Here is a 19,259-nt window from a genome sequence, read left to right as displayed (position 1 = left end):
TTGGTGGATTCTTTAGAATTTTCTACCCATAAAATTATGTCATTTGCAAATAGAGTTTTGCTTCTTTCATTCCAATTTATATGCCTTATATTCCATTTTCCTGAATAGCCAAAAAATTCTCGAATAGACTTTCAACCTGCTTCTATCTTTGCATCAAAACTGAGTCACATATCCAACAAATATAGTCAGATCATGTTTTTTTAAATTCATTCTGCCAATATCTGCATTTTAATTGGAGTGTTTAATCCATTTTGTGTAATTACTGGAAAGGTAGGATTTACATCTGGAAAATATCTTTTTTTTTTTTTTTTTTGAGATGGAGTCTCACTCTGTCACCCAAACTGGAGTCAGTGGCATGATCTCAGCTCTCTGCAGCCTCCTGGGTTCAAGCAGTTCTCCTGTCTCAGCCTCCCGACTAGCTGAGACTACAGGCACGTGCCACCACACCCGGCTAATTTTTATATTTTTTAGTAGAGACGGGGTTTCGCCATATTAGCCAGGCTGGCCTCAAACTCCTTACCTTGTGATCTGCCATCCTGAGCCTCCCCAAAGTGCTAGGATTACCGGCATGAGCCGGTAATTTATTTAAAATTCTCCAATTTAAAATAAAACCCAAATATTGTACCTTGCTACAGGTCCTACACAGCCAAATCCCTGCTGTATATCCGACTTCATCTAGTTCCTTTCCCTGTGTTCACCCCCGTGTAGCCGTTTGGACCTTATGTCTGTAGCTCTAACACTCCAACTTTATCCCAACTTTGTGCCTTTGCATTCATGATTCTTCTGCCTGGAACACACTTCCTCCAAATCTTTTGATGTTTGATTCTTTCTTATCATTCAAGTCTCAGCTTAAATGCCACCTCCCTGATCACCAAATCCTTAGATGTCCCCCAGCATTCTTTCTTACCTCCCCTATTTCTCCATTACATCACTTATTCCTCATTCTCTCATCTGTTTTCTATCATCTTCCACTAGAATGTAAGCTCTATGAAACAGGGCCATTAACTATCTTACTCAGAGCTCTCTTTCTTTTTTTTATTTTTACTTTTTTATTGCATTTTAGGTTTGGGGGTACATGTGAAGAACACGCAAGATTGTTGCATAGGTACACACAAGGCAGTGTGATTTGCTGCCTTCCTCCCCATCACCTATATCTGGCATTTCTCCCCATGCTATCTCTCCCCAACTCCCCACCCCCCACCATCCCTCCCCTATTTCCCCCCGACAGACCCCATTGTGTGATGCTCCCCTCCCTGTGTCCATGTGTTCTCATTGTTCAATACCCACCTATGAGTGAGAACAAGCAGTGTTTGATTTTCTGTTCTTGTGTCAGTTTGCTGAGAATAATGGTTTCCAGGTTCATCCATGTCCCTACAAAGGACACGAACTCATCATTTTTTATGGCTGCATAGTATTCCATGATGTATATATGCCACATTTTCCCTGTCCAGTCTATCATGGATGGGCATTTGGGTTGGTTCCAGGTCTTTGCTATTGTAAACAGTGCTGCAATGAACATTCGTGTGCATGTGTCCTTATATTAGAACAATTTATAATTCTTTGGATATATACCCAGTAATGGGATTGCTGGGTCAAATGGAATTTCTATTTCTAGGTCCTTGAGGAATAGCCACACTGTCTTCCACAATGGTTGAACTAATTTATACTCCCACCAACAGTGTAAAAGTGTTCCTATTTCTCCACATCCTCTCAAGCATCTGTTGTCTCCAGATTTTTTAATGATAGCCATTCTAACTGGCGTGAGATGGTATCTATGTAGTTTTGATTTGCATTTCTCTAATGACCAGTGATGATGAGCATTTTTTCAAATGTTTGTTGGCCTCATACATGTCTTTTTTGTAAAGTGTCTGTTCATATCCTTCGCCCACTTTTGAATGGGCTTGTTTGTTTCTTTCTTGTAAATCTGTTTTAGTTCTTTGTAGATTCTGGATATTAGCCCTTTTACATTACCTCAGATGGGTAGATTGCATAAATTTTTTCCCATTCTGTTGGTTGCTGATTCGCCCTAATGACTGTTTCTTTTGCTGTGCAGAAGCTGTGGAGTTTGATTAGGTCCCAGTTGTCTATTTTGGCTTTTGTTGCCAATGTTTTTGGTGTTTTGGTTATGAAGTCCTTGCCTATGCCTAGGTCAGGAATGGTTTTGTCTAGATTTTCTTCTAGGGTTTTTATGGTGTTAGGTCTTATGTTTAAGTCTTTAATCCATCTGGAGTTAATTTTAGTGTAAGGTGTCAGGAAGGGGTCCAGTTTCTGCTTTCTGCACATGGCTAGCCGGTTTTCCCAACACCATTTATTAAACAGGGAATCCTTTCCCCATTGCTTGTTTTTGTCAGGTTTGTCAAAGATCAGATGGTTGTAGATGTGTGGTGTTGCCTCAGAGGCCTCTGTTCTGTACCATGCTGTTTTGATTACCGTAGCCTTGTAGTATAGTTTGAAGTCAGGTAATGTGATGCCTCCAGCTTTGTTCTTTTTGCTTAGAATTGACTTGGCTATGTGGGCTCTCTTTTGGTTCCCTATGAAGTTTAAGGTGGTTTTTTCCAGTTCTGTGAAGAAGGTCATTAGTAGCTTGATGGGGATAGCATTGAATCTGTAAATTACTTTGGGCAGTATGGCCATTTTCACGATATTGATTCTTCCTAACCATGAGCATGGAATGTTTCTCCATCTGCTTGTGTCCTCTCTTATTTCGTTGAGCAGTGGTTTGTAATTCTTCTGGAAGAGGTCCTTTACGTTCTTTGTTAGTTGTATTCCTAGGTATTTTATTCTCTTTGTAGCAATTGTGAATGGCAGTTCATTCTAGATTTGGCTCTCTTTAAGTCTGTTATTAGTGTATAGGAATGCTTGTGATTTCTGCACATTGATTTTGTATCCTGAGACTTTGCTGAAGTTGCTTATCAGTTTCAGGAGATTTTAGGCTGAGATGATGGGGTCTTCTAAATATACAATCATGTCGTCTGCAAATAGAGACAATTTGACTTCCTCCTTTCCTAACTGAATATCCTTTATTTCTTTTTCTTGCCTGATTCCTCTGGCCAGAACTTCCAATACTGTATTGAATAGGAGTGGTGAGAAAGGGCATCCTTGTCTAGTGCCAGATTTCAAAGGGAATGCTTCCAGTTTTTGCCCATTCAATATGATATTGGCTGTGGGTTTGTCATAAATAGCTTTTATTATTTTGAGATACGTTCCATCAATACCTAGTTTATTGAGAGTTTTTAGCATAAAGCACTGTTGAATTTTGTCAAAGGCCTTCTCTGTATCAATTGAGATAATCATGTGGTTTTTGTCTTTGGTTCTGTTTATTTGGTGGATTACTTTTATAGACTTGCATATGTTGAACCAGCCTTGCATCCCCAGGATGAAGCCTACTTGATCATGGTGGATAAGCTTTTTGATGTGCTGTTGCAATCAGTTTGCCAGTATTTTATTGAAGATTTTTGCATCTATGTTCATCATGGATATTGGCCTGAAGTTTTCTTTTCTTGCTGAGTCTCTGCCGGGTTTTGGTATCAGGATGATGTTGGTCTCATAAAATGATTTGGGAAGGATTCCCTCTTTTTGTATAGTTTGGAATAGTTTCAGAAGGAATGGTACCAGCTCCTCTTTGTATGTCTGGTAGAATTCGGCTGTGAACCCATCTGGACCTGGGCTTTTTTTGGTTGGTAGGCTGTTAATTGCTGCCTTAACTTCAGCCATTGTTATTGGTCTATTCAGGGTTTCAACTTCTTCCTGGTGTAGGCTTGGGAGGATACAAGTGTCCAGGAATTTATCCATTTCCTCCAGGTTTACTAGTTGATGTGCATAGAGTTGTTTGTAATAGTCTCTCATCATGGTTTGTACTTCTGTGGAATCAGTGGTGATATCCCTTTTATTGTTTTTTATTGCATCTATGTGATTATTCTCTTTTCTTTTTTATTAATTTGGCCAGTGGTCCGTCTATTTTATTGATCTTTTCGAAATACCAGCTCCTGAATTTATTGATTTTTTGAAGGTTTTTTTCGTGTCTCTATTTCTTTCAGTTAAGATCTGCTCTGATCTTAGTTATTTCTTGTCTTCTGCTAGGTTTTGAGTTTTTTTGATCTTGCTCCTCTAGCTCTTTCAATTTTGACAATAGGGTGTCGATTTTAGATCTTTCCTTGCTTCTCATGTGGGCATTTATTGCTATATATTTTCCTCTAGACACTGCTTTAAATGTGTCCTGGAGATTCTGCTATGTCGTATCTTCATTCTCGTTGGTTTCGAAGAACGTCTTTATTTCTGCCTTCATTTCCTTTTTTATATAGTCAACATTGAAGAGCCAGTTGTTCAGTTTCCATGAAGCTGTGGGGTTCTGAGTTAGTTTCTGAATTTGGAGTTCTAGCTTGATTGCACTGTGGTCTGAGAAACTGTTATGATTTCCGTTCTTTTGCATTTGCTGAGGAGTGATTTAGTTACAATTATGTGGTCAGTTTTAGAGTAGGTGTGATCTGGTGCTGAGAAGAATATATATTCTGTGGATTTAGGGTGGAGAGTTCTGTAAATGTCTATTAGGTTTTCTTGGTCCGGGTCTGAGTTCAAGTCCTGGCTATCCTTGTTAATTTTCTGTCTCGTTGATCTATCTGATATTGACAATGGGGTGTTAAAGTCTCCTACTGTTATTGTGTGGGAGTCTAAGTCTCTTTGTAAGTCATTAAGAACTTGCTTTATGTATCTGGGTGCTCCTGTATTGGGTGCATATATATTTAGGATCATTAGCTCTTCTTGTTGCTTTAATCCTTTTACCATTATGTAATGTCCTTCTTTGTCTCTTTTGATCTTTGTTGGTTTAAAGTCTGTTTTATCAAAGACGAGAATTGCAACTTCTGCTTTTTTTTTTTTTTTTTTTTTCTCTCCATTTGCTTGGTAAATCTTCCTCCATCCCTTTATTTTGTGCCTTTGTGTATCCTTGCATGTGAGATGGATTTCCTGGATACAGCACACCAATGGGTTCTGGCTTTTTATCCAATTTGCCAGTCTGTGTCTTTTGATTGGGGCGTTTAGCCCATTTACATTTAGGGTTAATATTGTTATGTGTGAATTTGATCCCGCCATTTTGATGCTAGCTGGCTGTTTTGCCCGTTAGCTGATGCAGTTTCTTCATTGTATCTATGCTCTTTACCATTTGGTATGTTTTTGGAGTGGCTGGTACTGGTTGTTCCTTTCTATGTTTAGTGCTTCTTTCAGGAGCTCTTGTAAAGCAGGCCTGGTGGTGATGAAATCTCTGAGTAATTGCTTGTTCGTAAAGGATTTTATTTCTCCTTCACTTATGAAGCTTAGTTTGGCTGGATATGAAATTCTGGGTTGAAAGTTCTTTTCTTTAAGAATGTTGAGTATTGGCCCCCACTCTCTTCTGGCTTGTGTGGTTTCTGCTGAGAGATCTGCTGTGAATCTAATGGGCTTCCCTTTGTGGGTAAACCTACCTTTCTCTCTGGCTGCCCTTAGCATTTTCTCCTTCATTTCAACCCTGGTGAATCTGACGATTATGTGCCTTGGGGTTGCTCTTCTTGAGGAATATATTTGTGGTATTCTCTGTATTTCCGGGACTTGAATATTGGCCTGCCTTGCTAGGTTGGGGAAGTTTTCCTGGATAATATCCTGAAGAGTATTTTGCAGCTTGGATTCATTCTCTCCATCACATTCAGGTACACCTATCAAACGTAGATTAGGTCTTTTCACATAGTCCCATATTTCTTGGAGACTTTGTTCATTCCTTTTTATCCTTTTTTCTCTAATCTTGCCTTCTCCTTTTATTTCATTGATTTGATTTTCGACCTCTGTTATCCTTTCTTCTGCTTGGTCAATTTGGCTGTTGAAACTTGTGTATGCTTCGCAAAGTTCTCATTGTGTTTTTCGGCTCCATCAATTCACTTATATTCCTCTCTAAGTTGTTTATTCTCGTTAGCATTTCATCAAACCTTTTTTCAAGGTTCTTAGTTTCTTTGCGTTGGGTTAGAATATGTTCTTTTAGCTGAGAGAAGTTTCTTATTACCCACCTTCTGAAGCCTGTTTCTGTCAATTCATCACACTCATTCTCCGTCAACCTTGTTCCCTTGCTGGTGAGGAGTTGTGATCCCTTGTAGGGGGAGAGGCATTCTGGTTTGGGGTGTTTTCATCCTTTTTGCACTGGTTTCTTCTCATCTTTGTGGATTTATCCACCTGTCATCTTTGTAGGTGTTGATTTTCAGATTGGGTCTCTGAGTGGACATCCAGTTTGTTGATGATGAAGTTATTTCTTTCTGTTTCTTAGTTTTCCTTCTAACATTCAGGCCCCTCTGCTGTAGGACTGCTGAGGTCCACTCCAGGCTCTGCTTGCCTGGGGATCACCTGCAGCAGCTGCAGAACAGTAAGGGTTGCTGCCAGTTTCTTCTTCTGCTATCTTTGTCCCAGAAGGATACCTGCCAGATGTCAGTCTGAGCTTTCCTTTATGAGGTGACTCTTTGGATATACAGGGGTCAGGGAGCTGCTTGAGGAGACAGTCTGTCCTTTATAGAAGCTCAAGTGCTGAGCTGTGAGCTCTGTTGTTCATTCAGAGCTTCTGGGCAAGTACATTTAAGTCTCCTGCAGCAGAACTCATAAATGCCTTTTTTTTCCCCAGGTGCTCTGTCCCAGGGAGTTAGGGCTTTATTTATAAGTTTCTGTCATGCTGCTGCCTTCTTTCAGAGCTGCCCTGCCCAGCGAGGAGGCAGCCTAGTCACAGTCTGCCTGCAGAGGCTTTGCTGAGCTGCTGTGGGCTCCGCCTAGCTGCTGTGTGAACTTCCCTGCAGTCCTTTTTATACGGGTATAGTTAGAACTGCCTCATCAGTGGCGGCCCACCTCTGCGTGGTGGACTCTCTGTGTAATGGCAGGCTGCCTCAGCAATGGCAGACTACCTCCATAGTGGTAGACTGCCTTGGTAATGGCGGACTCCCCTCCCCCACAGAGCTGGACCATCCTGGGTTCAGCTGTGCTTGCTGTGAAACTCTTAATCCAAAGCATTTCAGATCGCTGGTTTTTTGTGGGGGTGGGACCAGCCGAGCCTGATCACCTGGCTCCCTGCCTCAGACCTCCTTTATTTTATTTTATTTTTTTCAGTTGAACAGGCGACTGTCTCCCAGGCATTCCAGTTGCCTGTTGAAAAGGCACCAGGATCTGTGTGATTTCCTGTGCGGTGACCCACTGTGCTGGCTGAAACAGTCACATGGAGATTCATGGCACTTTTTTGCCTGGGAATCTCCTGGCCTGGCTCCCTGTTTCAGTCCCCTTTTTATCAGTTGAATGGGCGACTCTGTCTCCCAGGAGCTCCAATTGCCAGCTAAAATGGTGCCTGGACCCATGTATTTTGTGCAGAGACCCACCGTGCTGGCCAAAACAGCCACACAGGTGACCCATGGGGCTCCTCTGCATGGGAATCTCCTGGTCTGTGGGCAATAAAAATCCATCTGGAAATGCGACGTCCCCTCACCCTCCACGCTTTCACTGGGAGCTGCAATCTTGAGCTGCTCCTAATCGGCCATCTTGGATCCTCCTCAGGGCTCTCTTTCTCCATGGCCTCCCACAGGGCCAGAGAGGCATATAGCTCAATATATGAGTAAATGAATGAACAAAGGAATTCACACATGAATGAATGAATGAATGAATGAATGAATGAATGAATGGACAAGCTTCCCGGGCATGATTCTTGTCGATGTTGACAACAGCTGACTGGGTAATATGGTTGCTTAGTAGTGTGATTGAACTATTGCGTGAATATGTTGATACTAACAAGAAAAATAAGTAACATTTTAAAGGGGAAGAAGAAGCTTTTTGTTATAGTTGTTTAATGATTTGATAGAGAAGCTAGACTCATGGTTCTTAATCCTGGCTATATCACCCAGAAAAGATCTTTTTGAAAATATTGGTCTTGGGTCACAACCCCCCAAAATATCTGATTTAACTGGCTTAGAAAGGGCGCTGTGCATCAGGATTTTTTTAGAGTTGCCATGGGTTCTGGTGTGCAACCAGACTTGAGACTGTCTGACCCAGATTCTCACGAACCTCTAGGAAATGCCCAAGACTGTACCTTGGATACCAGGGTGATAAATAGACTCAGGACAATAAATTTTTAAGACTAGAAAGTAAGAGAAGAAAAAGCTGAATCCAGAAAATCTAAAGTCCAGATGGTCCCTGCCAGACAGAGAAGATGATGATGACAAAAGAGCTGTGGACTCAGAGAGAGGGCCGCCTGGGAGTTCATATGTGCAGACCCCAAAGAGCTAGGTGGGCCCTCTGGTCTCATATTTTTCTGAAATCCTTGTGTCAGCATTTGAACAATTGTTTCCCCAGTAAAAGAGAAAGAGCAAGGAGGAGGAAAAAAGGAAAAGCTATGAGGTGTCTATTTCTGCACCATTGTTCATTGCAATGGGAAGACAGAGGGTGAGCAAGTTCCACACCATAACTTTAGACAGTTTTATTACTAAGTGCTCTACAAGCTCAAGGAAACCACTGACCACAGAAACCAATGCGGAAGCAAGAGGACAAGGGGACCACAGTGTCCCGGCACCTCAGCACTCGTGGTGGCTCTGAAAGGAACCATCAGCCCTGTGGTGGGATGTTCATTCTTTTCTGCCGTTGTTCAGCTTGAAGTTTCTCCCTAAAGAGATAGTGGATTAAGCTTCAAATACTGCATCGTTTTGACCATGACAACGGATGGAACATTTAACATTCCCTAAAGATGCTCAGTTCATGTCAGACGACACTGAGACAATCTGTGAACCACCCCAAAAGCTCAGGGGACAGCAGCCAGAAGAAACACCATCACTGCTGCTCCTGCCCAAATCTCAGTTCCCAGCCTACACACCCACCCACACTCTTGCCCTTCTCTGGACTGGTACCCCAACTCCAGGCCTATCCCACTTACATAAAAGCACCCAATAGTAAGCAAACACATACTGTAATAATAACACTGCCTCACGTTTCAACATGGCAAAGTTCACAAAAACACTTTGACAACCCCATTTTAGAGATTCATCAGAGGAAACTGAAGCTGAATAGGTGACCTCACTGGCCTGAGATAACCTTGCTTGCTACACATGAGAACTGGAACCCAGCCCTAGCCTTGTGGTATTGGATGAGTCAGTCTCTCTTCCACTGGGACTGATCCATTCACACTTCCTGTGTCTTTTTGCATCACTCCCTTTGTTTTATTTTTCTTCATTGATGCTTTCAAAATTATTAACATCCAATTGTGCATAATGTTCTCTTACAAATGCTTAAATCTCTTTCACATCTGTGATTATCTGGTTGATGGTTCATGAGAGTGAACAGATAGTCAAATCCAGCATGTTGAAATCTGAGGGCATCACCTTCCAGTCCAGTTTTATCCTTAGTAGTCGATCCACTCAGCCAAGAATTTGTCCAGGATTTCAACAAAGCTACGTTGTCGTAGGAATAACAATAGCAAAAGTAATCATAGCAACAGCTTTTCTTGAGTGCATGCTACGTGGTAAGCACTGTTCCAAGTGGTTTGCTTTATCAACTCATTCAATCTTCACAACAACCCCATGTGGGAATTACCATTATTATCCCCAATCTACAGATGAGGAAACTGAGGCACAGAGTGGTTAAGTAACATGCCCATGGTCACACAGCAGGTAAGAATACAGCGTGTAGCCCTTAATGGTTAAGCAAGTAGACTCTGGAGTTAGGCTTAACTTCAGATGCTAGTTCAGCCATTTACTATATGAAGTCAGGTTAGTATAGGGGGTTGAATTGTCATTCCCCCTAAAAGACATTTGCATCCTTACCCCTGGACCTGTGAAATTTGACCTTATTTGGTAGAAGGGACTTTGCAGATGTCATTATGTTAAGGACCTTCAGATGAAATCATTCTGGATTACCTGGGTGGGCCCTAAACTCAATGACAGGTGTCCTTATGAAAAAGAGAGACACAGACATAGGGGAGAAGGCCATGTGGGGACGGAGGCAGAGTGATGCATCCAAGAGCCTGGAATTGCCTGGAGCCATGTAGAGCTGGAGGAGACGTGGCAGCATTTTTCTCTTGAGCCTTCAGAGGAAGCACGGCCCAATGGACACCTTGACTTTGGACTTTGGCCCCCAGAACTGTGCAGGGATGAACTGTCTATTGTTTTAAGCCACCCAATTTATGGTAGTTTGTTTTTGTTTTGAGATGGAGTTTCGATGTTTTTGTTTTGAGGTGGAGTTTCGATCTTGTTGCCCAGGCTGGAGTGCAATGGCGCAATCTCAGGTCACTGCTACCTCCACCTCCCAGGTTCAAGTGATTCTCCAGCCTCAGCCTCCTGAGTAGCTGGGATTACAGGGATGCGCCACCACACCCCGCTAATTTTGTATTTTCAGTAGAGATGGGATTTCTCTATGTTGGTCAGGCTGGTCTTGAACTCCTGATCTCAGGTGATCCGCCTGCCTCAGCCTCCCAAAATGCTGGGATTACAGGCGTGAGCCACCACACCCGGCAGTAGTTTGTAACAACAGCTTTAGAAAATGAATATTGTTTCTGAGGGCTTCATCCTTAAAATGGACCCAGATAGGAGGAGCACCCACATTACGGAGCTTTGGGGAGGACTAAAAGGGATGCCTATAAGACTTGCTCACACCCAGTGCCTGGAGAGCACTTGAGGAAGGTTAGCCCTCATACAGAGCATCATTTTTACCTGGCGCTTGGCTGCCCTGCCCTGAACGCTTGCAGAGCCCACGGAAGCCACCCCTTCATGTTGCCATCTCCTTGTGTCTGACTCGCTGACACTGGGCCCCCTGAGCCCAGCCCATCGTGTTCCTGGCTCAGGAATCTCAGAGGAATCAAATCTGACTCCCAGACCCAGGCTGCGGAGCCCTCTCCTCTGAGCCATTACTGCCAGGGCTGCCAGAGCGAGACTATGAACACTCACGCGTGGCGTTTTAATATTTCACCCAAGAAGTCATTTTCTTCCATGATTCACACAGGGCTTGAAGAATTAGAGTGAGAAAGGTACTCGGGGCCTGCATGATTTCTGCCGATGGGCGTGGAGGATTTTCCTGTGTCTGTTCAGGCTCTTTCTTTCTTATCTGCGCCTTACAGCAGACGGGAAGCCGGCTGACGAGAGATTGCATGTTCATACCAATTATTAAAAATATATGGCAGGCTTCTGGAAATGCATTCACGTGCCAAGGAAATAGAATGCACTCACCAGCCCAGGTCCCTGCACTATGGGCTTTGAGAAATGATGGGGCAGCTGTAAACACAATGATACAAGGTTTTGGTCCAGATTCTGCCACCTCCCAGCTGTGTGACCTTTGTTGAATGACTTACCCTCTCTGAGCCCCAGTGCCCATAGGAGAAGTTCATTCTTCCCTCACAGGTTTACTGTGAGAATTATTAACTGAGATAACCTGTTGAAATGCCTAGCTCTGAGCCTTGCACATAGGTCAGTCGATGTGATTTCTGTTTCTACTCCCTGCCCCAGATTTCCTGACTCCCTAAGAAAATTGACATCACTACCCTGCCAGCCTCCCAGGGAGGTCCTGAGGAGCACTGCTGCTGAGAGCAAACGTGTGGGATAGATTTACACCTTCCAGTGCAGCTCCCTGGCCATCCACTCATTCTGCTGCAGAGAGTGTTCTGTTTCCCTTTTGCAGGGAAGCACCTGGAGGACTCTGAATCACATAGGTAGCAAGTGAGGCTCAGAGGTGAGAAGCCAGGCCTACTACTCCCCAAAGCTAGGCTCCTTCATACCCCACGCCGACTGTCAAATGAACTGATGGATGGGAAATTGCTCCATAAGCAACAGAGCTCTATCCCAGCCTGACGGCTGGACGGTTGTTATCTCCAGCACCTGTTGGTGATCAAGGCTCTTTGCTACCCTTTTTGTCCATGTGTATTGTCCTCACTCCCCCCTTCTAGGCATGAGCCAGTTGGATCAGTCTCATTAGGCTCATTCCAAGGCAGTCTCTGAACTTGCTGCATGTGTGGTTAAAATGCATGCGTGCTCCCACTCCCACCTCCCATGTGCCTTCTCATGCTCCACACTCTCTGCCCCACCCACACTCGCTGGCTTGCACAACCAGGAGGCACTCAGCACAGACCGTCCTCTGTTAAGAAGAAGCCCTCGTGGGACTGAGGTGCACCACAGGGCCACTAGGAGACGTGTCATTCATTCATCTGCCAAGCCCACATTTACTGGGCACCCACTTTGTGCCAGATGCTGGGACCACAATGATGGTTAGGTGCAGCCCCTGCTCTCAGGATTCCCCCAGTCCAGGGGGACCAGTTAATTGACAATGGCAGTGTAGGTGGTAGGTGCTAGAATAGCTCCACACGGGGGCCCTGTGGGAACGCAGAGGAGGTGGCTGCTCATCCTGCCTTGAGAAATGTTTCACAAAAAAAAGAAGAAGAGGGACTTTCCCCCCCCCCAAGTCTTGAAAGAACAAATAGGATTTAGATAAAGAAAACAGAAGCTGAGCAAAATAGTTCATCCTTTCCTGAAAACCTTAAACGGAGTTACTGTAAGACCCAGCAAGTCCACTCCTGGGTATACACACAAGAAAAATGAAAACATCTGCTCAAAAACATAGACATGGGTGTTTACAGGAGCATTATTTATAATGCCAAAAAGTGGAAACAACCCAAATGTTTATCAGCTGATGGATAGATTTTTTAAAAGTGGTATATCCATACAGGGAAATATTTCTCAGCTGCAAAAAGAGTGAAGTACTGACACATGCTACAACATGGGTGAACCTTGAAAACATTGTATTCAGTGAAAGAAGCCAGACACAAAAGGCTACATGTTGTACGATTCTATTGGTGTGAAATGTCCCAAACACGTAAATCCATAGAGACAGAAATTAAATTACTGATTGCCTTAGGGCTAGGGGAGAGGAGAGGGAGAAGATTGCTAATGGATACAGGTTTCTCTTTGGGGCGATGAAAACTATGAGGTAGTAGTGCTAGTTGCACAGAATTGTGACTGTATTAAAAACTTCTGCATTGGCTAGGCGCGGTGGCTCATGCCTGTAATCCCAAGTACTTTGGGAGGCTGAGGCGGGCGGATCACGAGGTCAAGAGATCGAGACTATCCTGGCCAACATGGTGAAACCCCATTTCTACTAAAACTACAACAATTAGCTGGGCGTGGGGCATGTGCCTGTAATCCCAGTACTCGGGAGATTTAGGCAGGATAATTGCTTGAACCTGGGAGGCGGAGGTTACAGTGAGCTGAGATTGCGCCACTGCACTCCAGCCTGGCAACGGAGCGAGACTCTGTCTCAAAGAAAAAAAAAAAACTACTGAATTATACACCTAAAATGGTTTAAATTGTGAATTTTGTGCTATGTGAATCTTATCTCACTTTCAAAAAGAAAAAGACAGTAAAAGATACATAAGAACATTCCAGGTAAAGAAACAGTGAAAGCAAGGGAGAGAGAGGGGTCATGCTCCTGGAGAACAGCAAGCATCCAGTACTGGAGCATGATGCACTATGTTTTTCTGCTGTGGCTTCACAGCTTTAGAAGGCTAAATGATTGCCAGGTCTAATACCTGCAGTATCTGTTAGATGTTGTTGGTTGCAAGTAACTCAAACTGGTATAAACAATAGAGGGAATATATTGGCATCTTGAAAAGGTCCAGAAGTAAAATGGACTTCAGGCACAGTTTGATCAGGGATCAGTTCCAGTCCTGTGATGAGTCTTTTGTCCCTGCTCTTCTCCATGTGTGAAATATGTTATTGCATTTGCTTCTCACATGCTATGGAGATATCAAAAGAAAGATGCCTTTCAACTAGAGTGACTTTGAAGGTTTCTTGGATAACATAGAATTTTTACCAAGTTTTTAAAAGATGGGTAAAACCTCAAGGAGTCTATACTCCAGGTAGATGAAACCCCTTAAGCAGAAAAGTGTAGTGTGTATCTGGAAAAGAGTTCAAGAATCGGTTGGATCTGGCAGCTTACGGGTAGAAAGTAGGTGCAGGGCTGGACTTTAACCTGGAGGCACTGGAGAGCCATACAGGAAATTCAGCAATGGAGAATATGATGAGCTGTTTATAAAGCCCACTCTGGTTTTCAGATAATATGAAATTATTGTTACTTTTAGTAGATATGATAATGTTGTGGTTATGTACATTCATGCTGAAGTGTCATGGAGTCTGCAATTTACTTTCAAGTGGTTTGGGGGGAAAGTGTGCGTGTGTGTGAGAGAGAGAGAGAGACACAGAGAAAGAGAAGAGAGATGGGGGAGGGAAAAGAGAGAGGAGCAGATATGGCAAAATGTTAGCCATCGTTGACTCCTGGAAGAGAGTACACAAGTGTTCATTGCACTGTTCAGCTCTTCTGTATGAGAAAAAGAAAAAAAAAAAGGGAGTTGGGGAGACAGAGCACTCTGAGAGAGGGGCAGGCTCAGGAGGTGGTACAGTGAGGAGATGAGAGAGAATGAGCTCCAAAGGGCAAGGGTGAGATGCCCTGTTGGTGAGATGGCGCAGAGGCCAAAGCCACAGGGCTCAGGGTTGGTGTACGTGGCTAGGGACGTGTATAGGCACAGTAGCCCGACGACTCTGCAGCTTCCAGCCCAAGGGTCCAAGAGGACCCTGGTGCCTGGAATAGAGCCTGAAGGCAGCAGAGGAGGAGAAGGAGCCCCCAGGCAGGGTCAGTTTTGTTCCCTCCATAATCAACAGTTGTCTGTGTGACTAGGTGTTTAGTCAGAATTTCAGAGCCAGAAATGACCCAAGAAATCTCCTAAGCAAATCTCTCATTTTCCTGATGGGGAAACCAAAGCGTAGATTTACTTGGACTTCCAGAGTCAGATAGGTGACTAAAGACAAGCTACCAGTTTAAACCCTTCCTACAAACACCCTGGTGGCTGTCCACAGCAGAAATGACCCGAGGAGACACCAGTTGGCTCTGCCCTCCCATCAGGGAGCTGCTTCTTGGGTGGGTTACCACATGGGGATTTCACTCGGACCGGGCACTCTCTGGTCCAGGGCTTTATACATATGGAGCCATTTAATCCCCAGTCCTGTGAGGCAGGTGCTATGTCTAGGCCCATTTTACAGATGGTGACAATAAGGTTACATGGTGGTCACAAGGTCACATCATTTGTAAGTGGCAGAATTGGGATTAGAGCTCAGGCAGAGTGGCTCCAAAGCTGGCACCTTTAACCACCTTGCCACCCACCATACCCCCAGGCACGGGTCTCCTGTCTCCTAGTCAATTGCATTTCCCCACATTCTCAGTGACTAGCTGACTGATGAATTGATGTGTTTATTGTCCAGGGAGAGGGTCAACAGGCAATTGTGGCCCCAGCCTCATTGGTATGTCTGCCATAAGTCAAGACCTATTTATTACTCATAGAGTATTTTGGGGGTCCATGATGAAGAAAAAATGCAGAACTGAATTTCACTTCCCTGCTACACTGCTCATTCTTTTTCAGTAACCCTCTCTTATCAGCCTCCTGACAGCTTTTGCGCTTCCTGTGCATGTTAATTACTTCATTAATTACATTGATATCTTTGGTTCTGCCCAGCATATCTTGGTGCTTTTTGTTTGCAACGCGCACCCATTTTGCCTTGTTCATTGGCATACGCAGGCCCAGTTCCCATTTCTAAAAGGGATTCTTTGAGCCTCAGCAAACACATGGCTTTCAATTAGTTGTGCAATCATCATTGCCATTTTCAAATCAACCACGTCATTAATAGAGTGTTTTTAACATTCCCACAAATAGAGGCTATATTGTTCAGTTTCTGACATTGTTCCTCAATCCTTGTTTTCTCTCCACGTCACAGCTCAGAGAACCCTGTACCCTTGCATGGAGTGAGATGCTAGGCAATAAGAAGTCTAGGGGGAGGAAACAGGGGAATTGAACACTGGGACAGATGGAGACAGGAATTTGTGAGATGAGGCTGCAGGGTGGCCTTGGACCAGATCCTGGGAATGTTTACCATGAGAAGTGCTTTAAATGTTACCTTGAGAAGTGCAGGCTTTATCCTAAAAACCAATATCCCCTCAAAGTATATGGTTTTGAATGTTGATCCCATTAGCTATCCCGAAATAAAAGGAAATGGAGGATCATATGGCCTGAAGTTTAAGAAATCCTTAAAACTATTTATCTGCCTCTTGAAAATGTATAGTATACTTTTAGCATGTTAAAGGCTCTGGAAAGTTCTGCAGTTTTAATTTTTTTGGCGGGGGGGCGTGGGGGACAGTCTCACTCTGTCACCCAGGCTGGAGTGCAGTGATGCGATCTTGACTCACTGCAACTTCCACCTCCCGGTTCAAGGGATCCTCACGCCTTAGCCTCCTGCATAGCTGGGATTACAGGTGCACATCATCACACCTGGCTAATGTTTGTATTTTTAGTAGAGACGGGGTTTCACCATGTTGACGAGGCTGGTCTCAAACTCCTGACCTCAAGCGATCCACCCATTTCAGCATCCCAAAATGCTGGGATTACAGGCTTCAGCCACTGCATCCAGCCTTACGTTTTTTAGTTAATAAATTTAATTTTAGGCCAGGCGTGGTGGCTCAAGCCTGTAATCCCAGCACTTTGGGAGGCCGAGGCGGGTGGATCACGAGGTCAAGAGATCGAGACCATCCTGGTCAACATGGTGAAACCCTGTCTCTACTAAAAATACAAAAAATTAGCTGGGCATGGTGGCACGTGCCTGTAATCCCAGCTACTCAGGAGGCTGAGGCAGGAGAATTGCCTGAACCCAGGAGGCGGAGGTTGCGGTGAGCCGAGATCGCGCCATTGCACTCCAGCCCAGGTAACAAAAGCGAGACTCCGTCTCAATAAATAAATAAATAAATAAATTTAATTTAAATTGTTAATAAAAATGTTTAAATTAGCATTTCCAAAACTTCTTTGGCCATGGGACCATTAGCCAAAGAAGTTTTAGAAATGCTAATTTAAAATTTTAGCATAAATTAAAATATGTAGCATGTTTATATTTACCTCTTCTGAGGAGTGTAATTCAGGACGTGCTGCTGGAGGGGCCGAGGGGCCGCTGTGGGTTTTGAGCAGGCGGGGGCAGGCGTAGGTCCGGTTTGAGAAAGTGGCACCAGCCATTGAGAGGATAAGGAGAGGCCGGAGGCAGAGGAGAAAATGAGGAGGCCCCAACCAGTTCCTGGAAGACATAATGAGGATCTAAACCACAGGTTTCAAATGTTTCCATGTTTTCTTTCCATTTTATTTCAAGCTGCATTGTTATCTTAAAATTGGAAAATCAGTGTTGCTATAATAAATCATAGCACAAGGATTTTACTCAGGCATAAAATCTGAATGAGAAAGCAATCTGCACAGTCTTCCATCTTCAAAAGAAGCATTTAGCCCAACAGGGTGCTGAAACACAACAGCCGTCTATTTCTGCAAATCCCCAGAGTTCATCAAGGCTTTCCAATCACACAGACCCAGATTCAGGGCCCAAGCCCACACCTTCGTAGCTCTGTGACCCTGAGCAAATAGGCTTTACAGCGCTGTGCCTCAGCTTCCCCATATAGTATGAAAAGGAAATAATACTTTTCTCACAAAATGGTTTCAAAAATTGAATGAGGTAACTGACATGTACAAAGTGCTTAGCAAAGTGCCTGACTCGTGATGACATAAAAACAAATGTAACTGCCCTTCTGTATCGGCCAGGTCCAGTAAGGAACCTCTGAATCTCAGCAGCTCAATGCAGCAAGGCTTTATTTCTTGCTCACACAAAGTCCAGCTGTGAATCCAGGTGGTTCTCCAGGGCAGCCACCTTCCAGGAGGCAACTCTGTGATCTGGACCACAACACCAGGCGGCAGGCCAATCTTGCAACGGGTCTTCAATGCTTCAGGCCACAAGTGTCAAATGTCACTTCCACCCACAGCCCGTTGGCCAGACTTAGTCACATGATCTCCCACCCCCACTGCCTGATGATAAAAGGGCTGAGAATTATGGGTGAGCAGATGGAATGTTGGTGGGCACCAGCCTCTACCACTCTCCCTTTTCTTTGGTCAGTTCCTTGAGCCTCCTGGGCCTCAGGTTCCTCCTCTGTAAATTACAGCTAATGCTTCCTGTCCTACCTTGCATGGGATTGTCATAGGAGCACATGAGGTTATATATGTGACAAATGCTAAGCTATAATTAGAGGCAGTTATATGCTCACTTTTTTGCTGTGCCAAAGCTACGTCACATTCTTTGGTTCATAGAAAAAAACGTACAACTTCAACTTTCCTTCAGTCTGCATTCCTTTTCTTATTCCCCCAGCCCCATCTTTCCTCTGGACTGCCCACTCCCTTCTCTCATTTGGCTCTTCCTAATTGCTTCTTGTGAGATCATTAAAGTCACTTATCAGTAGCCTTTGGTAGCCTGGTTTTGGAATTTCACACTAGGCTGCATATCCTGAAAGGTCATGAGGAATGACAAGGAGGTCACTGGAGTGTTTCTCCTGGGCAGCAGAGAAAAATATTGGGGGTTCTGGATCACAGGATGCCTGGGTCCTTAGATCTTTGAAGACCAGCAAAGAGGTGTGTGTTTGTGCTTATGTGTGTATGTGTATGTGTGAAAACATTATATGCATGTGGGTGTGACTTTTTTTTTTGAGCCGGAGTTCTGCTCTGTCACCAGGCTGGAGTGCAGTAGCAGTGGCATGACCTCAGCTCACCACAACTTCTGCCTCCCAGATTCAAGTGATTCTCCTACCTCAGCCTCCCAAGTAGCTGGAACTACAGGTGCGTGCCACCACGCCTGGCTAATTTTTTGTATTTTTAGTAGAGACAGGGTTTCACCGTCCTAGCCAGAATGGTCTCCATCTCCTGATCTCGTGATCCGCCTGTCTCGGCCTCGCAAAGTGCTGGGATTACAGGCATGAGCCACCACGCCCCGTCATGTATGACTATTTCAAGCCCCCAAATTCCATAAATGTAGACATTGATTATGCAATCTGCCACACTCCATGCTGTGATTTGGCTGCCAGATAACTAAAGCAAGTTCAGGAACAGCCCCAGGTGAGCAGGGTGCTAGACATGGGAAGGGGACCTTGCCCTACTCAGATCCCCCTGCAAACCTGTAGTTGGCTCAGAGGACACAACTGCTGTCTCTAACCTCAGAATTGCTGTCCTTGGCTGGGCGTGGTGGCTCACGCCTGTAATCCCAGCACTTTTGGAGGTCGAGGCAGGTGGATCACCAGAGGTCAGGAGTTCGAAACCAGCCTGGCCAAGATGGAAAAACCCCATCTCTACTAAAAATACAAAAATCAGCCAGATGTTGTGGCACCCACCTGTAATCCCAGCTACT

General features: G+C 44.3%; 1 protein-coding gene across 1 annotated transcript in view; it reads left to right on the top strand.

The window, feature by feature from the left end:
- GABBR2 (gamma-aminobutyric acid type B receptor subunit 2) overlaps window positions 1-19,259 on the top strand; it is a 421,806-nt gene that overhangs the window by 364,794 nt on the left and 37,753 nt on the right. The gene's annotated exons all lie outside the window — the stretch shown is intronic.

The sequence above is a fragment of the Sapajus apella genome, unplaced genomic scaffold (assembly GCF_009761245.1).
Source record: "Sapajus apella isolate SASKATOON/1434 unplaced genomic scaffold, GSC_monkey_1.0 scaffold46, whole genome shotgun sequence".
Taxonomy (NCBI): domain Eukaryota; kingdom Metazoa; phylum Chordata; class Mammalia; order Primates; family Cebidae; genus Sapajus; species Sapajus apella.
Note: the sequence above shows the minus strand (reverse complement) of the source record. Positions and strands in the feature narration are given on the sequence as shown.